The sequence below is a fragment of the Gallus gallus genome, chromosome 12 (genome assembly GCF_016699485.2).
Source record: "Gallus gallus isolate bGalGal1 chromosome 12, bGalGal1.mat.broiler.GRCg7b, whole genome shotgun sequence".
Classification (NCBI taxonomy): domain Eukaryota; kingdom Metazoa; phylum Chordata; class Aves; order Galliformes; family Phasianidae; genus Gallus; species Gallus gallus.
This window is the reverse complement of record NC_052543.1, coordinates 5,190,086-5,209,617: the sequence shown is the minus strand read 5'-3', so window position 1 is coordinate 5,209,617 and position 19,532 is coordinate 5,190,086. Positions and strand designations below refer to the sequence as shown.

At 38.7% G+C, this 19,532-nt stretch overlaps 2 protein-coding genes across 55 annotated transcripts in view; one reads left to right on the top strand and one right to left on the bottom strand.

Annotated features, from left to right (window-relative positions):
* CNBP (CCHC-type zinc finger nucleic acid binding protein) overlaps positions 1-19,532 on the bottom strand; it is a 69,391-nt gene that overhangs the window by 34,472 nt on the left and 15,387 nt on the right. For 5 of the 48 annotated variants that reach the window (XM_046899774.1, XM_046899771.1, XM_046899795.1 and 2 more), the window contains exons 3-4: positions 3,321-3,463; positions 2,308-2,551 (exon numbers count right to left, since the gene is read on the bottom strand). The exons of 21 other annotated variants lie outside the window; for them this stretch is intronic. The gene's annotated coding sequence lies outside the window, so the exon portion shown is untranslated. Of the gene's footprint in view, positions 1-2,307; positions 2,552-3,254; positions 3,627-19,532 lie in introns of those variants that run through there. 22 more of the 48 variants (XM_046899786.1, XM_046899770.1, XM_046899794.1 and 19 more) reach the window with 7 other exon arrangements.
* RAF1 (Raf-1 proto-oncogene, serine/threonine kinase) overlaps positions 4,758-19,532 on the top strand; it is a 68,972-nt gene continuing 54,197 nt past the window's right edge. For all 7 annotated transcript variants that reach the window (XM_040646131.2, XM_040646135.2, XM_046899832.1 and 4 more), the window contains exon 1: positions 4,758-4,967. The gene's annotated coding sequence lies outside the window, so the exon portion shown is untranslated. The remainder of the gene's footprint in view (positions 4,968-19,532) is intronic.

The following is a 19,532-nucleotide window of genomic DNA, read 5'->3' as shown; positions in this document are numbered from 1 at the left end:
ATATGAAGCCCAGCACCTTAAGTGCTTCCTGCTGTGCACTGCAGCCTAGCTCACCCTGAAGAACTATTCTGGCCATCACTGTTCTGAGAAAAACAAAATAAAAAGGTTCTTTCCCTCCAAAATGATTTAACTTCCGCAATACCTTACGTTACCATTTTTAGACTCAGCCCTGTCCCAAATGTACAAAAATTCGAGCTGTTACTTAGTAATACCATGAGGAGAGAGCCTGGTGATACTTCTCAATGATGTAATAGTCACATGCGAGTTCATTCCCCTGTTCCCATTTAGTTCCTGGTTTTCTCTGTCTCCATCTATATATTACACAGAGATATCAGGGGTACTGACAGCCCACATAAACAAAATGTTAACTGCTACATCATCTAAGGTTATCGAAGTGGTCACGTACAGAAATTCTATATGAAATCCAGGATTTTTGTAATGTTATTTTAGCTTTAATTTTGTTCAGTATTAACTCACAAAGGCATAGGTCTATCAAGATGTAAAAGTGATATAAAAAGTAGAGTAGACTACTGCTTTGATTCTGAAGTAAATAAAACCCTTTGAACATTGTAATAAAATGTATCATCTAAAAAGTCATTTGTTCAGAATAACATATTTGCTCATTTTGCTGATGATATATTTAATAGTAGCCAAGATTTGTATTTGCTACAGACATCCAGGCATCTGTTTGCCTGTCCTGCCCAAGTCTGTATATCTACAATTGGGAAAGCACTTGTCTCCTCTGGGCTTCGGTTTCTGATCTGAGTGTAACCACAAAGCATACTTCAAAAAACGAGAAAGAAATCCAGTAAAAATACTGTAACAGAGTCATGAAGCAAGTCAATAACAGAATGGCATTGTTAGGAAACTGAGCTCCTTGGAAATATTCTTTGCATACTTAACATTTCATCACCAAACCTGTTACAGCTAATTCAAGTCATCTCTCTGCATGTGGGCAATTGGTTCAAAGAAGTACAAACTATATGTTACAAATGACTGTTCAGTCTATTGATAAATTCCGATCGTGGCACACATGAAATCCCGAGCTGAGGGAAATAGTTAGGAAAGCAGAGTTTTCAGCTTTTCAGCTGATGGCAAAAATGACAGGCAAAAGCGCCAGTGAGAATAGTTTACTGAGCAAAACACCACTGGAGCTAAAAGATCTGAATCTGATTAACATTTGACAGGATTTTTTTCATTGCAGCTGAAATAAGAGAGAGAAGATCAAATGCTCCTCAGCCTAAAGCAAAATCCTCACATTGAAGGAATTAATGTGAACAAGGTTTGGCTCTGCTAATCCTGGCACGCTCTGTACTCAACAGACAGAGACAGGATCTTCCAGAAAGCAGCTCAAAATAAAGACTGGGTATCCACCTCTTTCCAGAAAGACCCCAAGGTTACATAGTGCCAGTCAGACTGCGGGTACTGCCATCCTCTCTCAAAAACATAATTACGGTTGCTCTCCTTACAGTTGCAGAACTGAATAACAACCTCAGGATTTGAACTTAAATTATCTACACCTCCCACATCACATCTCTGTATCATTAGTTTAAAAATCTACTTTCTCCACAGATGCCTAGATTAGCCTTTCTTTTACTATGCCCAAATAAAAGAAGGAGTCAGTGAAGGAAGGAGCAACGTGCCTGCAAGAAGCATGACAGGAATAGGTAGGAAGCAATCTTTCTCTAGAGATTAGTTGAAAAGAAACTGTTTATTTAGTGGCAGTTACACAGCACAAAGATTAAGGTCTGAATAAAATACACTCGCATATGAGAATAAAACAGAAAAATTGATGTTTACCCTAATACTCGGGGCTCACCATCTGCTTCACAAATATTTACATTCTAAGGGCTTAAAGCTTCTTGTGTGTCCTGCTCTCAGGGAATCCTTTATATTTCTTGGAGATAGAAATGCAAAAAGCCGATGAAACATGACCAGTAATGGTAACTCAGTCCTTACTATTAAACCATCTAAGCAGCACCCCATTTTCTTTTTATAGCTGCCTTAGGCTAACATGGAGGCTTCCTAGAATATCTGGCTGCATTTCCTGCCCAGCACAAGCATTTCTGCATCACCCATCACAGAAAAAAGCACTGCCATGTGCATTCAAATACATATAGAAACAGATACCACACTTAATACCATACTATGTTATATGTACCACCAAATTACAGTTTGGCTCTGGATATTATAAGAACTTGTACTGCAGCCATCCAGACTTTCTCATGGAAAGTTCTTTCCAAGTAGGAAAGTACCCCACTGACAGAGACCAATGTGGTGTCACACATTTTCTTTCCTGGTGGTCACCTGCTTTGTAGTGCTCACTCCATCTTGGGTTCTGCTGTCTTCAAGAGGTTGCTTGGTGGTGATAGTTCTTAGCTGCTTGCAGTCTCCCAGAGACCAGCCCTCTTAGCACTCACTAGCCTTTCTGCTCCATGAGCCTTCTCTGAGCCCTGTGAACCAAGCAGAGGGCTTTTGGAAATACCATTAATCTCCAGCAGCTACTGTGTCAGTTTACACTGTTTTACATAATCTATGAACATCCTGAATGCTGGAAGACAATAAACAAAAAAATAGACAGATAGATAGATAAATAGATAGGTACCCTAGATCAGAAACTCCTTTACTAAAACAATCAATGAAGTTTTAGCAATTCCTTTAAAAAATAAAAAGTAACACAGTGGACAAATTTCCAACGGGCAAACTACAAAAATCTCTGACTCATCGTTAAGCATCTGAAGCTTTTTCAAGGAAGTATATCAGGCTGCTGCTGGCCAGGAGCAGGAAAATAAAGTTATATTTTGGGATCATTTACAGAAAATTCCTCCTAAGAACAACTCTAAAGAAAAGCTGCAGCAATACTGGAAACCAGCAAGATTTCCACTTTCATTATACTTAATATGACAAGACACTGAAGCACCACAGTGACAACAGCAACTCCTAAACTGTGATTACTTCATTACAACAGCCCAGTGAAGGCAGAACACTTCCTGCACCTATGTAATGCAGCATCACTCACTGCTGGCAGCACTACTCAGGACTGGCTTTCCAAGCTTCTTGTTATCTGAGCAAAGGTGAATACCAAATACATGTATGCCAGGAGAAGAAAATACACTAGTGCTGCATAATTTGCTAAATGGATTTTAAAAACACACATCACTTTCTTTACACATTGAAGAAAAGTGACATTTAAAATCAGTTGCTGTGCTCAAATCTTTGCTTTACACGTCTTTTACTCTGTGTTTCTTACTTACGAAGAGGCAAAGAAGCTAACTTGTCAAAAATCACTTCAAGCAATTTCAGCGTCACATACAACCTACATTCCCAGTGCAGACTGCTGATCTTGTTCTCTCAAACTTTGCTGTTGCAGTGTCCTTTCTTCCACAGATAAGATCAATGCTTTTTTTGTTGTTTCTCGTGAGCTGTAGTCTTCCTTGGCAACAAACAATTATGCCTGCCAAAACTTAGATAAATAACAAGGTGAAGTGCAAGGGCAGGAGTTGAGCATTTACCACCTAACTAAATGAACTTTATTCCCTGGAGGCTGCAGGAGGAGCAGTGGTTTAGTGAGCCCCATGTGGGATGGGCAGTCTGAACGCTGTACTCTAATCTTGGCTCTGCTGCTGACTCATCATGTCACCTTTGGCAAATAACTGCCTTGATACACTTGTTTTTTCTTCTGTGAAATGCTCACACTGTTGTAGGCACAAGCTACCCAAGTTAGAAATCCTAGAATAGTTAGGATGAACAACTTCTTAGTCAAATAAACCATCAATCCTTCATTTTGTACGCTTCTACAGGAGGAAAGGGCTGTAAGTGACGAAAAAAAAGAAGTTCAGGCAAAGTAATTGAGCTCCTTAGAGTCAGAGACCAGATTTATTTCAGCTGCACACCATGTAAAATTAAGGTAAAAACCCAACACCTCATCAAAGGCTGTGTGGAAGATGGTGCCCCATATTATTCCTAGACAGAAATGGTAGCTGGAGTTATGTGTGTATTGAATGAGCTATGAAATGAACTTGGAAAATCTGACCTGTGAGATTATAGTCAGCAGTGATCTGCTGCCAAGCAGCTTATTCTTATTTATTCCACTAAAGTCAACCTTGCTGACACAAGCTTTTTATAAAGGCGATCTGCTTTGTGCGTGCCTGTCCCGTTACTAGGTTACTGGAGAATGAAGTATTGCTTTTTTGCAAACCCCTGTTCTAGCTTTTGGAAGTCCGGTCTCATAAATCTGTTGTAGAACTGACTTATTTGCATCTTGGATTTCTATTTACTTACTCCTAGCCTTTCCCAGCCATTCTTTTTCACATTTTGATGAACTCCTCTTTCCTCCTTTCCCAAGCCCTGCCATAAGATAAATAGAGGATTCAGAGTATTTGGTTTTGGCCAGTGCCAAGGTTTGCGTTCTCGGCAGCATGCTGATCATGGCTGCAATTCCTGGCTTGCAGGGGCTTGGGATCCAGTTACATTTGCTGGCGTCAAGCAGACTCTACAGACCACTGTGAAATACTGAATCTAAAAATAAAAGAGTTAAAAAGTATGAAACCAAAGAAAGTGGAATACTAAAATCCCAAGAAAACTGTAGAAAAGTTTGGAAGAAACACATTAGCTTTCTCAGGGGAAAACAGTAACACGTTGGGGGCAGTTTAAACGAAGCCTATAGGTTTGCCTTTTTTTAGCTTCATCACCCATGTGACGCTCAAGAGTTCAGCGTGTGGGTCCAGGTATTTCTGCCAACACAAAGAATTCATTACAGCCTTTTGGAAAGGCGCATCATTCTGACTGTCTCAGCTTATTCCCTTCGCTCTCCCCAAGAGCTGTTAACCCCAGGTACACTTTGATTCTCTTTACGCACATCCTCGCAGATGGGATCCTTTCTCAGTCTTTGGATTTCTCCTTCGGATCAAAACCACTGCTGATGGAGCCAGTGGGCTGCCGGGTGTGGGAAGAATTTTCAGGCTCTGGTGAGTCTCAGGGGGAATGGATGGGGGATATTATTGTCACTGTTTTTGCAGAGCTTTTAACTGTACAGTGATATACAGAAGAGGAATTAATCTGTGGGTTGTTCAGGCTAAATGGTCAGGATTAAATACTTGCAGGATTAAATACTGCTTCAAAAGGTTGAAATAATTAGACTGAGTTCAGATAGGAAGAGATGAGTGCTATTTCTAACTGGCATTTTATGAATGTCATATAAAAAAAAGTTTCCTCATGTTCAGAGGGAAAATTTAATTATCTTTGAATTTATCTTTTCCTGTTTAAACCAGCACAAGAATTAATTTTTATTAACTATACAGCTTCATTTTTAATGGCAACATTTGCCATGGCTGTCCTTTCCTGCCTACCACAGTTCCATTTTAGGATTTTCAGACCGCCTGCTTCTGAATTGTTTGCAAAAACTCTTCCTAGATATAATCAAGATCTACTTGCAAAAGACTTTATTTTTGTCTCCTTTTTAATGCTTTGAAATTAAAACCACGATGACTGTGAAACTGAGGTTTAAAAGTAGATGTGTGTTTGCATAACAATGTATTATATATACACAATACTAGAGCTCCATGGCTACCTGTAATTGTGGTGATAATGTATCTGCAGTGGTAGCTCCTTGGAAGTTTGCAAACAGGTCAGAAGTTTCCAAATGATGATTGAGATTATATGCGTTATGGATTGCAGCCTCCAACTATGCCGCAGTAAAGTCATGGGACTCATTAGCATTCACGAAAGCTCTGAAGTTCTGGTCCTTCATACTGAACAAAAGAAAGTTCAGCCCCAGTGTACCTCAGCCAGCCCTGTTCCCTGCTGTCGAGATGCTACCCTGTGTTGTTTTAACTCTCAATTCAATTTCTCAATGCATCGCTGCAATTAATTCTATTGCAGTTGGTGAAGCAATGGGATTGTATTGCCTTGCTTTCTTGGCCTTGTATGTTATGTAATTTTAGGACATGCCTTGGTCTATCTTAAGTATGGGAGCTCATGTTGTGCTTTCTAAAGAAACCTAGAAGTGATCTTCTGCTAGCATTATTAAGTGGGTGTTTAAAACTGCATTTCTGTTGGGGTTCCTTCTAGAATTTTTAGATGGGACGTATGTTGTCCCAGCTGTGTGACTTGAAAGTACCTAACATGCAGCATTCTATGAGTTAATTGTTTTTTAATAGTATAGCTAAAACAAAATTTTATAATAGCATCTAATAATTTAGCAGACACAGTTCAAGTATTTTAAAACCGTACTGCTAATTTATATTTCTTCATTTCCCTTGTTAGCTTTGTAGAACAAATTTGGAACTGTGTATTTTAATTTGCAGCAGAGGAAAAGGTAATGGAACCATCAGGCAGGCATTTGAAGCCCTTTCACAATGTCTCAGGCTGCATGAATTCTAAACAAAAACCACCTAAAAAATAAATATGCAAAGTATCTATAATTTATGAATATGAACATGACAGATTCCTTTATAATTTTGCAGCACATCAGGCTTGCAGCTTAATAACTGATTAAGTGCACCTTGCAGTGAGAGTACAAAGGAATGAAGTATATTGCTGTATTCTGGCATGCAAGTCATCAAGTTAGTGCACCTGACTGAGTGCGACTTGAGGCAGAGCTTCTGTGAGGACTCATAGACATTATGAAACAGTCAGAAGGCCAAGCCAGGATGGGAACCCCACTGAGCCATGCACTGTGCACACACGCATACAAGAAACTTCATTTTCTTGCTCTTTGGACTGCTGGGATCCCATAATAACTCATCAAACTATTGCTCAACTATAGAACAAATCCTTTGAAGCTTCTGTATAATAAAAACGAGTGCATAGGTTGAATTTCTCATTGGAACAGAAAACAGTCACCCTCACATCTGAATGATTTAGTTGTTTGTTTTCCTGGATAGTCCGAGGTTTGATACTTTTCAGTCCTTTATTTGTAATTAATTTTATGGATGTAACAACCATGTATATCCTCTGATGGAAAAAAAAATGGCAAGCATTTTGGTAACTGTCCACCACGGGACAATTTCTGACAGCAGGTCAGGAGTTGCAAGAATAAGCAATGATATCCTCCGTGAAGAAAGCTTGTATCGGTCAGTACAGCAGGCACACAGGAAAGTCTGGAGCTTCTTCCAGACTCCTCATTTCTTCAGCTGCCACAGAATCCTACCTTCTCTTAACTCCCTGAATCTTGTTCTGTATGTTAAGGTTCTTGTGAAATCCTTCCTTTCACAGTTCCATAAAAATAAGCTATCATATGCCTATTATGAAAGCCTACCCTCCCTTGTCTAGTAACTGAAACAGGTCAAGACAAAAGGTAAGGGATGTAAAATACCAATTCCACTCTTCCAGAACAGAGGGCTGAGGCAGAGACTAGGTAAATAGTTCAAGGACACAGCTTCCACCATTGGTGAGGGAACCTAAACAGAGTCACTGAAGCTCACAGGAAGCTACAGGAGCCATAGAGGAAGAGACAAGCGGACTTTCGTACCAGATTCAATTTCATGGTAGGTCAGAATGCTGTCAAAATAAGCTGACATTCAGGAGAGGCAGAAAGATAGAAGTTCTGCAGGAAAGTCAGGATACACAAAAAAGAATCATGGAAACCTAAAAGAGGCATAGCACAGATCCTGATCTGCTTAAGTACACTGAGGAAACAAAGTGATAGAAATAAGAGTGGGCTTTTTTCCTTTTCTCTGATGTACCTTCCAAGTAAAGAGTGAATGTGTTAAAAGTCACATGTAATGTCTGGGCCCTGTGTTTGGCCATTATTAGGTCTCTGAAAGTGCAAACAGTGACCATGCGGTATGCTCTAGGCAACATGCAGAAGTTCCTTGAGTGGTTTCATGGAGATGTTTTAAGTTTCAGGGATTGGACATTTAAACCCTCACCATGAGAAAAGACAACAGGCACAACATTGGCCCCCTGCAGATCATGCAGAAGCTGATGCTGTTTGTTATTAGTTTGCTAGGGACTGCAAATGAACAAGTAACTCAGCCTCTAAGTAAATCTGGTGAATATCCAGCAAGGGGAACTTTTATCATTCTTCAAGATATCAGCAGACACATCCTTAACCAAAGCTATCAACTCATTACATTTGAAACACTTGCTTAAAAGATTGGGCACGCTGCAGCTTCAAAGAAATGGGTGGAAAATACTTTACATAGTAAAGATTTTTTTTTTTTTCCTTGAGAAATTGATTGACTGTTGGTATTTTATGTGGACACCCACAGCCACAAAATCACCTTAGGGCAGAGACTCAGCACAAAAATTTACAGCGCAAGCAATCTGTTGGCAAACTAACAAACAATAGAAATCAGAATTTTATGCTTGGAAACATCAAGCAGGCATGGTTATCCATACTGCTCAGATGTGTAGTGCATATCACGTGTCATGTTCTCAGATAGCTTTAAAATCTAGCTTATTATCTCCGCATGCTTCACGTAACTCCATCTATTATTCTACACTTCTTTTTGTTGCTGTTGTATGCAGCCATCAACATTTCACAGAAGTTAGTTAAGCTGTTGTTCACCGTGTTGCCTAACATCCCCCACGTGTCTTTGCATGCGTTTGCACTACTGTCTGCAGCAGGTGCTAACCAAACCAGCACTGAGAACAATGCAGATGTCTGCCCAGACTGGAGTGCGCTACCAAAATTCTTTGGTCATTGGATGGTCATAGAAACATCAGTAATTTGAGATCTGCAGTGTTGAGCAGTGTTCAGTGACCTCTATGCTAACGCTGCCGCTTTGCCTGTTGCTGTATTTTAGGCCCACATAACCAGCATGATGGAATTAGGACTACTTCTCTCAAGATCCAGTTCACAACTCACTTTTGCAGGTTTCTGGAGTCACTGCTGCAGAGCTCATTTTGTGCAGCGTCAATTTTTTTGGCCTTGTTTTAAATAATGATTGCTGGAGCAAGAATATGTTGCATCTGAATATTGGTGAGGCAGGAATACAGCCAGAACAACCAAGGAACAAAAGTTTTAGGCAGCTTTCCATATCTACAATAAAGCTCAAATCTCTAGCAAAATTATCTAAGGAATTCAGGCTGAGAACAAATGAAAAAGAAATGACACAGATATGGCTGTACTGTAGCTGAAAGAAAGGCTCGTGATTTGGGACAAGGTTTCCAGCACAGTTATATCACTGCATTGCTTTTATTCCTGAAAAAAACCTGAGTCAACATAGTGCCAGCAGCAGCTGCCTTCCTATTCTCACTCTCTGGCAGTCTGGGTAAGGGAGTCTTATCTTGAAGAGTCTGATCTGAAGGCATTGCCCACCATCACCCATTCAAGAGCTCCATGAAATAATTATGATTCTCTACCCAGGGGTCAAAATGTTGCACATACTCCCACCCAGTATTTTAATTATTTGGTGCCTCAGCTATGTTATAAATTGTAAGAATATATAAGGATATCTGTGTTTCCTATTACAGTATCATCTCACAGGGCAAACATCTCAAAAGCTGTGGCTATTTCAGCTTTAATAGTGCCTGGCCAACATATGATGTACAGTGGTTGGTTTCTGAGTTTTTTATTTTTTTCTTTAGTTAGGGAATTAGTATGGTTCCTTTTTCTGCCTGCAGTTGCCGACTTCCAAGAAACTTGTAGAAATGTAATTATTTTTAAGACCTTGGCTCATGTGTCAAATATGCACGTTATTTGGAGTGAGAGATAAACCGAACCATTACATAAGCTTCCTTTCCTTAGGAAAGCAAGCTCATAAAGATTGTTCCATGAAATCCCCACACCCAAATGACTGGAAGTGCATTTTTTTCACAAACACAGACCCAAGCCAAACAATAACCCTCAGAATCCCTTAGCCCAGTGTCCTTTTTCTTGGCAGTGATACGTGCTTGTGTTTCAGACTGAAGCACATACTGTTTGGCATCTGCTTCAAGGAAGGCACTTACAAGATTTTCATATTAACGTCAAGCTACATTTCCAACTTCAACTGAATTGAACTGAAATCATTACTAGGTTACCATTAAGCAGGCTGTAGGAAAAAGAATAGGTATAACAAAATGAAAAGTTAGTCAGATTTTTTTCCAGAATGTTAGGTTACTGTGCTTAGGTTCCATCTAAACTGCTGAAGTACTCCCCATTTCACATCATTGGCAGATGTCCCACACTTTTTCAATATTTGAAGTAAAAATAAAGGGATGAGTACTTGGGGCATTCATTAGATTAATATTGTTGGCTATCTATTCCGCATACCACGATTAAGTGAGCTCTGCCCCAGCAGCAAACCAGTCTGGATTATGTTATAGTTGATATGGATGCTACCTGCTTCACTTTTAAAGTCTGTATGCTTTTTTTGTGTGTACTTATATTCCTATAACATGAGTGGTGTCATCTGCTGGAGGTCTCTGTGCTTCTTCCAGAGCCTCCTTCTAGGTGGGGGAACAAGAGAATATGGATTGTACCTTTTCCCCCTAAAGCACAATGATGCTCAAAGCACAGTCGCTCTCAGTAGGCAAGCCAAATGAAGGTAGTGATGCTGTACACATAAACCAGACCAGTAATCATGCTCTGGTTGTGTGCAAAGCTGAAGAATGGACCAGCATTTGCAAGAAAATGAACCATGTTCCCTTTGCCATTGAACCGATCCCTTTGCAAAGCCCTACTACATTAAAGCAGTACTCCTACAAAAATAAAACCATGTTTGGTTTTATTTGGTTTTGAAGCATGCAGTGGAAGTTTAATTGAATACCTGTTCATTTCATCTCCCTCACTTGAGAGATAACTGAATCTGACAGTCAATTGAATACAAGTATATTCAGTTTGATACTCAAATTTAATACTTGCTCACTTTGACTTCAGAAGGAATGCAGAAGTCCTTGCTTAAAGAAGATGTCTGAGGCTCCTTAACTTGTTCCCTCCTTTGGATATTTCCAACCAGGACCGCTCTTATCTCCAGCTCAAATTTTGGAGACTCTCCTTTTGTTCCCATGAATATATTGGGCTGCCAGGAGTTAATACAGAAACCTTCCTACTGTTAAGGCAATAGAGAACGATACCAGAATTCTTACTCTATGTTTTACTCTCTGGTATCTTGTACCATTATTAATTTGCAGCACAAGAAAGCATAAATAGTTGCATAAAGAAGGCCTTTCTTGACATGGAAAAATGCATCCCTCTGGTGCCCAAACATTTTGGTATGTGAAATGATTGTTCAGTTATGAAGAAAAAATCAGATTTTTGGCACGCCCTGGCTTTGTATGTCCCAAACACCGCTCAGACACCTGCACAGTGTGGTCTGCATACAAATAAAACTGTACACAGAAGTCTGGAAGAAAATATCTAAAAGCAGGACCACACTATAGAAGCCAAGCTCCCAGAGTGTATTTCTGCAGTATGTCTTCATTCAAGCAGTGAACAGCTTGAAGTCATTGTATTAAAGGAAAAAATACAAAGCAGAATTTTTTTTTTTTTTTTGGTAAATGATGATAGATTCAAACCCTCTCACACAGGTGCTTTATTTGCATTTTTAGCAAGTTGACTGAACTTCATGCAGAGGTATTTTTAGCTGCACCTGTAGATTGCTTTTCCTTTATAAAATATCTACTCACATACCTAAAATCTTTCCCAATGTATCAACATGCTGATCAAAGCAGCACCATACACATAAAGAGTCACCTCACAGAGATCCTTGCCAATAAGCTATCTGAAACAGATGATTTTGCTAAATAATATGCACAAGACTTAAGGTGTCCTTTCTCTAAAACAAGGGAACCTGCAGGTGGATAACGCAGGACTTAAACTGATCCTAAGCAGAAGCCAGAAACATGTGAATGAACAAACACATTCATTAGTGTCCAAACCTCTTCCAAGTTTGTAATGATACATTAGAGACTGCTACAGAACCACGGCCTGCTGCCCCCTGTTCACGTGTTGTGCATCATTTGCAGTCCAAGTGTGAGCTAAAACGCACAAAAGAAGTGCTTGAACTAAAACCATACATTTTTACAGACAGCATTTTCTTAAGATGAACTGAAATCAAGACTAACCACCGTTCTTTTTGTTTTGTTTTTTTACAACCTTTTCCTAGTTATTTTTCTTCTTATCACATACATGGGGATAATTCTAATTAAATCTGTTTGCCTACCTATTCACAGGTGCATAGAAAGCTGGTTAAAACAGAGCACCTGCAAACTTTCATTTGGAAAATTACTCAACCTTTTTTTTTGTTAGGAAACCTGCAGTGGATTTCAAACAAACCTGGTAGTTACATGAAACAGTTTTGGATACAGAAGCTTGTAACTACAGGCAGAGAAAGCAATGAAGGCTACCCAAGTATTTCTATTATAAAACGCGCACCTTCTGTTCCAGAAGCCAAACTTCAAATACATGTGATTAATTATTTCTCTGGTAACTGTCCAACTCAGACTCTCTTTTTTTCCCCCCAATATACTTAAATATATTAGTAAAAGTAACTGATCTCTTGCTTAGATTTGTACTTAGGAAGGTGAATATTTCACCAGAAATAATAAAGAAAAATTGCATAAGTGTGGCTTTGTGCTTCAGGGAAGGGCAATGATATAAGCAGCTGTTTTACCATGTTTTGCAACATTCATTCTGCATTGTCTAGGCTGTGTGCTTGATTCTCAAATCTAGTTTCTTAACTACAGGCTTTTTGCATTTAGCTTACACGCAATACATACTGGGGGGAGGGTGTGCATTTTTAGCACAACATTGCCTTGACCAGTAGATCATTTGGGAAATACAGTAGGGAAATGTTACATCTTGCTGCAAGAGAATTAGCTTTCTTCTTACTCAAAGCTCACGCATATTGAATAAGAAGCCTGCTTTGTGTTCTCCTTATGTTACTGCTAAGATTCTCATCTACTTTCTCACAAATCCATCAAGATGGAGACCACAGTGAAACATATGACATGATAACAACAACAAAAGAAAGCAAGCAAACTCTTTTCCCTGACTCCACGCTTTTGCAGAAAGTCCATAAAATTGCTGTGCTGCAGAACTTTTATCTTCAGCAGAAAAAAAGCTAAAGCTAAAGAAAAAGCACTCTACTGGTCACAGCAGTTCCACTCTTAGAGAAGCTGCATATTTATATTTACCTGCCAAGTGAAAGCACTTACTTTTGTCCACTGACAGACATGTAGTCCAGCCCATAACCACACAACATTAACCCAGACCACAGAGGCAGCTGGTAAGGACAGTAAGTCTGATAACTGCTACTAGGGAAGGTAGGGGAAAGGAACAGCTGAAGGAACAAAAGACTGCGCAAATAAAAAGGAGAAAAGAAAACTTAGTATTCCAGATTGAGCCCCCTCTCCTTTCTTTTTTTTTTTCCTGCTGCTGTGGCATCAACACTGCACACTGATTTGCAATTAATCCTGCTGCTTCTTCCTCACTTTTGCATCTGCATTGGTTTTTACAGCTAGGTATATTAATAACAGATCCTTCTCAAATTGTGATGGTGGATGATACTTTATTGCAATGCATTTGCTTAAATGCAAAGTGCTAAATGCAAAATAACAAGAATAATACTGATTTTGCAAAATGAGGAAGAGAAAGTGGGTCAAGCTTAAGCATACTCATTGCTGATCTGCTGAATTGCTAAGCACCTGAAGCTAATGGGTAGCAGAAGCAGTTGCAATTGCTCACTGAGGTTCTCCTTGCCTTATTATATCAAGTCAATACATGCTTAATGATCAGAATCTCTCAGCTTCAATCTTGCAGTGGTGCTTAGGGGAGGAGACTTGCATGCTGAGGGCTTTGCTACTCTCATAAGAATAAACAGTATAAAAATGGAAGCACGAGCAATCTGCCTTGCCTGGGGTTATTATTAAAACCTGGTTACATGTAGATTCATACTTATTTGGTGACGGCAACTCCCAGTCTGAAGTCACCTGTAGCAGGTGAGGAATTCCTTGGGTGTATCAGATACTTCATTTAGCTTTGGGCAGATAACAAGAAAAATTACAGGTTAGCTGCCTAGTTCAAAAGGGAAAAAAAATGCATTGCAATTAGAGAGCCCATTATAAGCAGGAGACTAATACCAGCCAAGCTGCATTCTGGGATCTGTTCCCAGTGCCATCAGATGATGTACAGAAGAAGATGCAGTAAGTACAAGGCTTTGATTTTAAAATTACATACATAAATATATATATATACTACATATATTATCTGAGGGAAGATGGTAATCACTGTTTAATCAAGGATAATGTTTTCAAAGTGTAGAAACAGTTCTGGTTTTCTTCAGATTACATATTAATGTTGGTTATATGTTTATAAATCTTGTTTTGTCATGAGCAAGGATTTCAAGTTGCCTGTGTGGATGGTCTTACTCTGTGCAGTATATATGTTGCCCACTAAGTACAAAAATATATGGCTATGGTCTAGAGAGAGTTAAGCGTGTAGTACTTAATAAACTGGTACTTTGCTGGTTGAGTAAAGCATTTGAATACCATAACTAATTTTACATATGGAATGGAGACAGCTCCATTTTTAAGTTTCCATGAAGTAGATAGCAGTTCTTTATGACAGTTCCGTATTCCCTTCATATGTGTTCAGCTCAAACCTTAAATAAGCACTGCTTAGAAATGCTTTATATGAATGCACATCTTGAGGCCTATGTGGCAAATTGAATCAAGCAACTAGAACACAGAAACTTACAAAATCACTGCAGTTGGCTCACAAACTAAGGGATGTGTAGTGCAATTGGCTATTTTATCATCCTCTTCTCAGATTAACCTTTACCCATCAAAGACTCCATCTCTATACTCTGAATGGTAGATGATGCTTTTGATATGTATGGGAATACACAGGAGGGGCTTCTTGTAACAGTTTTATTCACCAGAATATGCTACTAGATTAATTAACTTTAATTTCTGTAATAAATACAAACTGATGATCCTATGTACTGACTTTTTTAAATCAAAGTCAGCTTCGATAACAGGAGCCTCTATCTGAAAGACAAGTGTTGTAAGACTACTCAAACTAATACTGTATTAATTCATTATACACATAATGCAAAGTGGTTGTTTTTAGATCTACAGAAGATTCCATTATTTAAGAGGCATTTCAATCTGTCTAGAATACCCAAATCAATGTAGTTTAATGCCTGTGAATGAATGCATTGGAAATCATTTAAAAGTGAAATTAATCCATTAAAAGTACCTTGCTCCTATGTGGGCTTCCACATTGCTGCAACTTTCTACAGTACAGAAGAAAATAGTAGCCAAGGAGTTTAAGAAAGTAACTGAACTAAATGCAAACTGAGCATGGATTGCTGGAAGTGGCTGCTATGTAAAAGAACCCTCACCTCTCCCTGCAAAGGAAGGGATGGTAACAGCTACCTTCCTGCATATAGGCAGCCCTCAACTTCAGAATCGAGTTTAGAGTATCCTCTTTTCACTATTAAGGACATATTCACTGATAAGAGTGAAACTACAAGAGCTAGCTCAGTGTAGTGCTGTGAAAAACAACCCAAAACCTGCTTCAGCTCTGCCTGACTTGCCTACCTGGGTCTCCTTGCCAGCTTCCTCGATTCAATAGCTCACTCCAGTCTTGTGAGGGAATACCTCCCACAAAATGTTTTCAGCACCTTTCTGAAATCAGTTTCTTTCATGGGCTTTTGCATTTGGATTACTTCACGTATTGCCAAGAGTTCACGAGTCTTTCCTCAAAGTCTCACGACCCAACATAAATGCACTGGTTCTCTCCTTGACCTTCAATTCTCCATATACACACAATGCTGAAATACTGCTATGACAGACTAATTTCCATCAGGAGTATACAAGCAACTAATAGCATTTGAAGAGCTGATAAAAATGTGAATTTCTAACTCCCATGACCAAAGTTTATTTGCTAACAAGGGCTTGCAGAAAATGTATTATTTCACCAAAAGAATTCCACAGATTTTTGAGTGGGCTACTGAGGAAGAATTGTTACATGAAACCGGAGCCAAATCTTATACATTTTAGACTGAGTCTTGTGCAATATTGCTTTCTGTAAGTGTCCAGAATCAAATTTGGTTATTATTCTGAAGTCTAAATATATGCTATGGTGTATAATGGACACTCATATTCTGATCAGGATAATTGTAAGTGAAAGAGATCGCTGACTTTTAAGTGTTTTTTTTTTTCCTAGACATAGATACAAGAAATGAACCACAGAGTCAGCAGGGTCATCATTCTCTGATCCAGTTTGGTGAAATTCTTTGTGTCTGAAGTACCAGTGTAGCCTTCACACTATAAGGCCTTTCTCATCCCTTGTTAGTCATACTTCCTATTTTCCCGAATGAAACTCCGCCTCTTTATAACAAACTGCACCAAATGGCTGTAGCCTGTATGTTCCAAATGTGAGGTGATGCACACTTCATGGATACGTTATGTCTTCAAAAGACAGATTTCAATGATGCATTAAATTCTGAGAAGATGAAAAGATATCATCTCGTTGTTTAACTGTATCCAACTACCAGTGAATTTAATCTTTACAGTTTTAAATTCAACAAGCAAAATGAAGTATTTCATTGCTCTTTTCAACATAGCTGCAGACGTCTTAGTGCAATTTTGGTAGCCCTTATGTGCATGTTGGACTGGTTTTTAGAAAAGCCTGAAATAAAATCCAAACAAACAAAACAAAAAAACCCCACCAATATACTGGCCATGTCAAAAGAGCTTTGGTGGTCCCTCTTCTGCAGTGTAGCTACCTATAAGATATAAAGTATTCAAGTCAATCTCCCACTAGGGGAGGGGGGGAAATCAGAGAGGATTATTTTAAAAAAGAATTAAAAAAGCCTAATGTCAGTAACTACGCCCAGACACTGAAATATCTAACAGTTCCTACATCATAAATGTTGAACATTTTCAACTGTTCAAATTCAAATTTGAATTCCTTACACAGGATGTATCAACACTCCCAGTGAAGCTTGTGTTATAGGAGTGGTATGGAATAACTTTCTTAGTGTTACTGAACTTTGGACATGTAACAATATCATTGTCTTGAGCATAAACACCTATCAGTCTCTATGGAGCGTGTATACATTCAACTTGTTTTCTATGTTGATAATAACAACTAAATCTCAGTACTAAAGCTTGTTCTACCTGTACTATAATTAGCATGGATATATTGTCCTCTCTTGCAATGTAGCATATACAGCAGGTACGTGAACAAAAAGAGATGTACTGTGTATAACATATGTTTGAAATAAGCACAAGAAAATTCAAAACATTCGGATTCCCTTATGACTCTAAGCAGTTAAAACATGCGAACATGTAATTTATCATGTGACAGATCTTAAGATTCCAGTGGAACTTGTTGGGTAATATTAAAAACTGAAATAAGTTAAAAATAAAATACAGTTTCCAATTTAGCATCAGTGTTCAATTCTGGCAAATGCAATACTTCCTTCAAGTAAAAAATAATAATAATAAGTTGTCCATGTAAATTGCAATTGCTTTCTAACGGGAAGTAAAAGATGTTTAATTTCTTTCTTTCAGAAGAAGAAATTAGTCATAAACAGAACAAAATCTATTCATATGCAAAAATTACTCATCTATAAATTGCAGCTATTTTCGAATGCATGCAGAGTTAGATTACTTATTTCCTGAAAATAACTGTTAAGTAGTAAAGAATGTTAATTTCTTTCAAGTTAATTACTTATGCAAAGTGCATTTGTTGGATGACACTGATAAGGTTCATGACTTTTCAAACTTTTCTTTGTTTTATGCAGTGATTACTCAAAATGTATTTTGGTTAGAAAGAGTTCATCAAGAATCTTTCTAAAAAATGCTTTTTCATAGGAAAATGACATTCAAAGGCAAAAGCTATGCATGGAACACTTTTCTGACAAAAGTTTTACCAAAATAGATTAATTTTCAAGACCAGATTTCTGGCTTAGATGAGACAGCCCTTTGTTCCAGATTAGCAAATAATGTAGTCAATAGGCCAGTTGCTTGGGACAAAATAAGCTGCAGGATTTTGCTACTATTCATATGTGCTACTTGAAGCAAAATAGCTCCACCTGGGTAGACTGAAAGACCTATCTCTAACTTTTTGTATTATTGACAAGTTTCAAAAATGATCATGGTTTTACCTTATGCTTTCTCTAAAGCAGAATGTGTCCTACTTGAGCCTTTTGTGCTCAGTACCACAGCATTCCTTTCCCTTAGTTTTCAACTACCTAGCACCATCTGCTTTCATACTAAGTATAATCTAAAATACCAGTATTTCTGCAGTATGTGATAGTGGTCTAGTCTTGGAGACATCACAAGAAAAAAGGACAAATTAACCTCACTTCTTTTTAGAGAAAACAGGGATGCAAAACAAAAACTAACATATATTGTTTCTTGAATTCATTTCCTATAGACATAAAACTCAGATATTAGAGTATGACTTCACGCCTCTGTGTGCTTCTACTAGTTAATCCTCAGGTAACATGCTTTCGTATTATGCATAGGCTTTCAGTACTGAGTAACTGCAGAATGTCTTCAACCATAAATTTAGTGGGTATTGCAGAATTAACCTCAAAAAGCACAGGCTGGATGCTGAAATATCCTGAGGAAGAAAGCTTTCACAACAGCAGCAGCAGCAGCAACAAGAAAAACATATGGAGGGAATGTGTGTTTTATTTATTGAGATTATCCTGAGCGCTCTGAACTTGACTCTGTAATGTTGCCAATTGTCCTAAATGTGTGGAATGCAATTTGCCTTTAGGGCACAGGAACTTTTGAAATTGCCTGATAAATGCTTCCAGCAATGCCTCACATTCTGTTCCACTGGCCCATCTGTTGAATGTGAGTCAGTGATGCACCTGAAGACAACATCCCTCATCAATACTTAGAGTAGCCAGCTTTCATTTAATCATGGCTTTGATGCTCTTATTTACATCTCTACTCCTTGTGGATTGCAGCGTGCACCTGCTCTTACTACAGACTTGAGACAGCTACTAGAATGGAATTCTCTTCTCAGACCTGAACAAATACAGGAAACCCCATTCTTCTGTCCTCCTCCAAGTTGAGAGGGAGAGCAGAACCCCACTGGGTCACTGTGGGAATGAACAGGAAGAAGGGATGAGTGCTGGACCACATTTGCAGATATTTTCTGCTTCCTTTCCTCCTATGAGGATGGCATTAATCATTCTCATACCTGTATAACCTGAGCTGTAAAAAGTCATTGGATACTAAAGGAGAGAAGGAAGGCTCCATCTGCCTTGAGAAGTAATGGCCTAGATGCTCTAATCCAGGAAATTGAAGTATCAGATAGTCAAAGAGAATTTCCACAGATGGGGCCGGAAATGAGATGAGAACTGAGCTGCTGGGTTGCCAAAAGTCTGGCTGAAATGCAGGACAGGATCATTCTACTTGCAGTAGAATCATGAGAATTAGCAACACTACTGTCACAGTTCAAAGGAATTGGTCAGGGACTGTAATTTTGGTTTGGCTTGAGGAACAGACTGTCTCATGGATGAGCTATATCACTTCTGATAAGCATCAGAATTTCAGGGTTAAACACAGAGTTGCTGATATACAGCTGGCTTCAGGAGACCAGACCTTACTGCTAACAAAAACTTGTATTT